A 5012-nucleotide genomic window follows, 5' to 3' on the forward strand; every position below is an offset into this window, starting at 1 on the left:
TGCTGTCATCAGTGAACTTTTATTCTTACCTTTAAAAACAAAAAGTCTTCAATTCTAATGTCAACAGACAAACATGACATGTACCTGGGTCCACCTGGACAGGCTTGAGTTTGGTTTCATTTGGACACCAACACACGTGGCAGCTTTTGTTTGAGTTACATCTTACTGAAACGATTCAGGGTTGTTTTGCATTTTAAACTTGTTACATCTAAATTTGATTTAGACACACACACACACGTATCCCACTTGTGCTTCCTCAGTGTTATTATGTAAGCTCACCTGCTGGTTGTGGTAATAAGACTCATTTAAAGCTTCCGCCTGCGGCTAAGAAACCTCAGCTTGTGTTTTTCTCCATAATGTTGGGCTGTTGAGTCTCGGTAATGAACTACAGTAGGGGACTGCTGTGTGGACGGAGGCCAGCTGAAGGAGCTCATTTGTTAGTGTAATTATTCAGCTGTTGACTTCAGTGTATGGGACTGAAAAGCTGTTGTTCACACCTGCAATGTGTTACTTGGGTGATAAGCCGTTCAGATCCACTGAAAAGCAGAGAATGCCAGCTCCCAAAAGTTTTTCATCTGCGAGCTGCACTGTCCTCTGGTCCTAAATGAATGCAGTGGAAACTGATTCTACAAAGGCCCAAAGAGGATGGAGTGGAAAAAAGCAGTCCTCTCAGGTCTAGTATTTATGCAATCCAGGAACATCCGTGCCCTTTGTTGTGTTTCTGTCCACAGTTATTTGGGGAAATGGGATTCTGGGCTGTAACCACATTACTGTAGTAGAAGCTCCTGCTGTGCCCCGGGGCTGCTGGGAGATCCATTCAGCAGATATGATTGGTACCTTTGCACAGGCTCATAAACAACTCCACAAGCTTGCAAAGAATTCTTTGTTACCCTAGTCTGCACGCTGGAGAAATAAGCAAAACATAACGGCTGTTTCCTGATTGTTTTCTACACTGTACGATCTGTGTATGAAGGAACGTAACATGTATTAAAGTATATGGCCTAAACTGAGGGCCAATCAGAAGGCGTGATATCCCACCCCGTGTTCTCAACAGACAGTCTGTTATCACAAGCTCTGATGTGACGTCAGGTCTGCAGTCTTCATCATAGTCGGCCTGTCCACGTCTTTTCCCTCAAAGCAAAGAGCTCACTGCTGAAACGCACCAGGCTACAGTTCTGTTTAGTGATGCTGAGGGTTGATTTGATATTTTTTTGCATGCACATTCAGACAGTGTATCCAACTACAACAGGGCTGTTCTGCAGGTTTTAGATCTCACCCTGGGTCAACACACCTGAATCAAATGATTAGTTCATTACCAGGAAAACTTCAAGACATGTTGTTGAGGTCATTTAACCATTTGAATCAGCTGTGTTGGATCAAGGACACATCTAAAACCTGCAGGACCCCGGCCCTCGAGGCCTGGAGCAGGGGTGTCCCACTCCAGGCCTCGAGGGCTGGGTACTTCAGACCCAGCAACACACTCAGACAAAAACTAGAACTGAAGAAGCTTCTCGGACGAGAGGTGAAACGTCTTCAAGCAACTTAAAGAAGTCCAGATGCTTTTCTTTCCAGGCTCTTTAAATTACCTGGCTTGTTTGGCCAGTGTGCAGGTTTTATGCCTGAAACACACATTACAGGCCACATGCCCTGATGCTCAGCCCCAGATTAAGCTTTCATTGGTTGTTTGTTCACACGCTCACATTCTGTTCAGTTTAGGCTGATTTCTTTGGATATTGATGAGTTCAAATGAACTTTTAACAGGAACATAACACACTGTGAATCAGAGCTGAGCTGACAACAGCACTCTCCGTCACCAGCAACGGACGCCAGTGCAAAACCTACTGATTCAGCCTGTGACTCAGTACTGCCACTTCACTCTGTGTCCTCCAAAGTTGTTTATACCTGCGTTGAGCAAAGAAAGCTCGAAATCTTCAGAATGCTCACACTGATCAGACTTTTTGTTTAAATTATGACTGAAACAATCCATCAACCACCCGTCTCAGCAGTTAGCTAAGAAAATGATAACAGATGATTTCAGCAACATTAGTAACTGCCTCATCGTATGCTTCCCAGACTGACACCTGGAAATGACTGGTTTCCACATGTATTGCATGTTTGATTTCATGATGTGGATGGAAGGAGAAAAAAAAACTGCAGCTGCTCCTCTTCCTCATTCCTGAGCTCTGAGGAATGAATAAATACTGCTGTTCTCTAATCTCTCAATCCACTACCACCAGTGCCAGATATGATTACAGAGGTCCTGCAACTGTCATCAGCCACAGATGCACTGTTCATGGAGCTTTTCAGAGAAGTCAGGCTTGAACCTGTTACAGTGCTGCACAAGATGATGTTTTTCAGCCGTACATCTAAATGTGGTTCCAATAAGTTTATTTGAATTTCAAGCTCCAGTGACTGTGTACTGAACCTAAACTGGAACACACAGACACAGTAACTGATGCTTATAAAAAGGCTAGGGCAGGTCCTGACTTAAACACATCCTCAGTTAGATTTGATGGAGAATCATGAATTGAGGCTGTGGTGTGGAAAAGGGCTCAGACAGGACTGGCTGCAGGGACTGGGCTGAGCATAGTTCTGCTGCAGGTTACTTCCTGTTAAAAGGGTGTTTTTCCTTCCCACTATTTTATTGCTCACAAGACATTTATAGTTTTCACTGTAATTATAAAGCACCACTGACACCATCAGTGAACTGGTGCTATAAATGAAACTGAACTGAGTCTTCTCTGGGAAAATAACCCACGTGACAGCAACATGACTCTCTTCCTGCTGAAGGTTGTCCACTCTTCGTGTCACCCCTGGCTGAGGTCAGTGTTATCTTGGATTCCAAAAGGTTTCATGCTGAATGTTTTCAAGATGGAAAAACACAATGATAAAAAATCTCAATAAAATTTGTGACCACAATTGCTGTACACATGCTGAACGCTACTCCCACAGAGGTCGATTATCTAGTTAACAATTTCACTTCTTTACTACATTTACAACCTGCTCCTCTGAAAAAGAAATTCTCACATCAGAGGTATAACTTTCAAACACTCACCTTAAAGCAGATGACTCGTAAGCTGGAGAGGAAATGGTGTGTCACAAATTTAGAGGATCATCATTTAGCCTGGAGAAATAGTTTGCTGCTTTATAAGAAAGCCCTCCGCAAAGCCAGAACATCTTACTATTCGTCACTGATTGAAGAAAATAAGAACAACCCCAGGTTTCTCTTCAGCACTGTAGCCAGGCTGACAAACAGTCAGAGCTCTACTGAGCCAACAATCCCTTTAACGTTAACTAGTAATGACTTCATGAACTTCTTCACAAATAAAATTTTTATCATTAGAGAAAAAATTACCAATAATCATCCCACAGATGTAATATTATCTACAGCTACTTTTAGTACCATTGATGTTAAGTTAGACTCGTTTTCTCCAATTGATCTTTCTGAGTTAACTTCAATAATTACTTCCTCCAAACCATCAACGTGTCTTTTAGACCCCATTCCTACAAAACTGCTCAAAGAAGTCCTGCCATTAATTAATTCTTCAATCTTAAATATGATCAACCTATCTCTAATAATCAGCTATGTACCACAGGCCTTCAAGGTGGCTGTAGTTAAACCTTTACTCAAAAAGCATCTCTAGACCCAGCTGTCTTAGCTAATTATAGGCCAATCTCCAACCTTCCTTTCATATCAAACATCCTTGAAAGAGTAGTTGTCAAACAGCTAACTGATCATCTGCAGAGGAATGGCTTATTTGAAGAGTTTCAGTCAGGTTTCAGAGCTCATCACAGCACAGAAACAGCTTTAGTGAAGGTTACAAATGATCTTCTTATGGCCTCTGACAGTGGACTCATCTCTGTGCTTGTCCTGCTAGACCTCAGTGCAGCGTTTGATACTGTTGAGTTGATCATATTTTATTACAGAGTAGAGCATGCAAGACCTGGATGGCCGCTAACTTTCTGCTTCTTAATTCAGATCAAACTGAGGTTATTGTACTCGGCCCTGAAAATCTTAGAAATATGGTATCTAAGCAGATTCTTACTCTGGATGGCATTACCTTGGCCTCCAGTAATGCTGTGAGGAACCTTGGAGTCATTTTTGACCAGGACATGTCCTTCAATGGACATATTAAACAAATATGTAAGACTGCTTTCTTCCATTTGTGCAACATCTCTAAAATTAGAAATATCCTGTCTCAGAGTGATGCTGAAAAACTAGTTCATGCATTTATTACTTCCAGGCTGGACTACTGTAATTCATTATTATCAGGATGTCCTAAAAACTCGCTAAAAAGCCTTCAGCTAATCCAAAATGCTGCAGCAAGAGTCCTGACAGGGACTAGAAAGAGAGAGCAGATTTCCTTTTTGCTAAAGCATATAGTTAGGGCTGGACCAGGTGACCCTGAATCCTCCCTTAGTTATGCTGCAATAGGTGCAGGCTGCTGGGGGATTCCCATGATGCACTGGGAGTTTCTTCTTCAGTCACAGTTGACACCATGTTTATACTCTGCATCGAATCATACCTGTTATTAATCTCTGTCTCTCTTCCACAGCATGTCTTTATCCTGTCTTCCTTCTCTCACCCCAACCAATCACAGCAGATGGCCCCGCCCCTCCCTGAGCCTCCTTCCCACTGTCACCAAAGTGCTTGCTCATAGGGGGTCATATAATTGTTGGGGTTTTGTTCTGTTTTCTTTGTATTACTGTAGGGTCTACCTTACAACATAAAGCATCTTGAGGCGACTGTTGTTGTGATTTGGTGCTGCATAAATCAAACTGAATTGAACTGTATACAAACATGTCAGACCACACTACACTTTCCAAATCTAGCTGACTTTCTGTTTACATAGCTACAGTCCAATTCTATTCTGTTTTATCATTGCCACCTGTGTACTGACTAGATTCTAAATATGAAGTGTTACGCCCCAGTCTAGGGGTACAGGAACGCAACATAAGTTTGAAAAGTTTGCCCCGCCCTGGTCCCCAAAACCATACACAGGGAAAACCAA

This window comes from Oreochromis niloticus, linkage group LG23 (genome assembly GCF_001858045.2).
Source record: "Oreochromis niloticus isolate F11D_XX linkage group LG23, O_niloticus_UMD_NMBU, whole genome shotgun sequence".
Classification (NCBI taxonomy): domain Eukaryota; kingdom Metazoa; phylum Chordata; class Actinopteri; order Cichliformes; family Cichlidae; genus Oreochromis; species Oreochromis niloticus.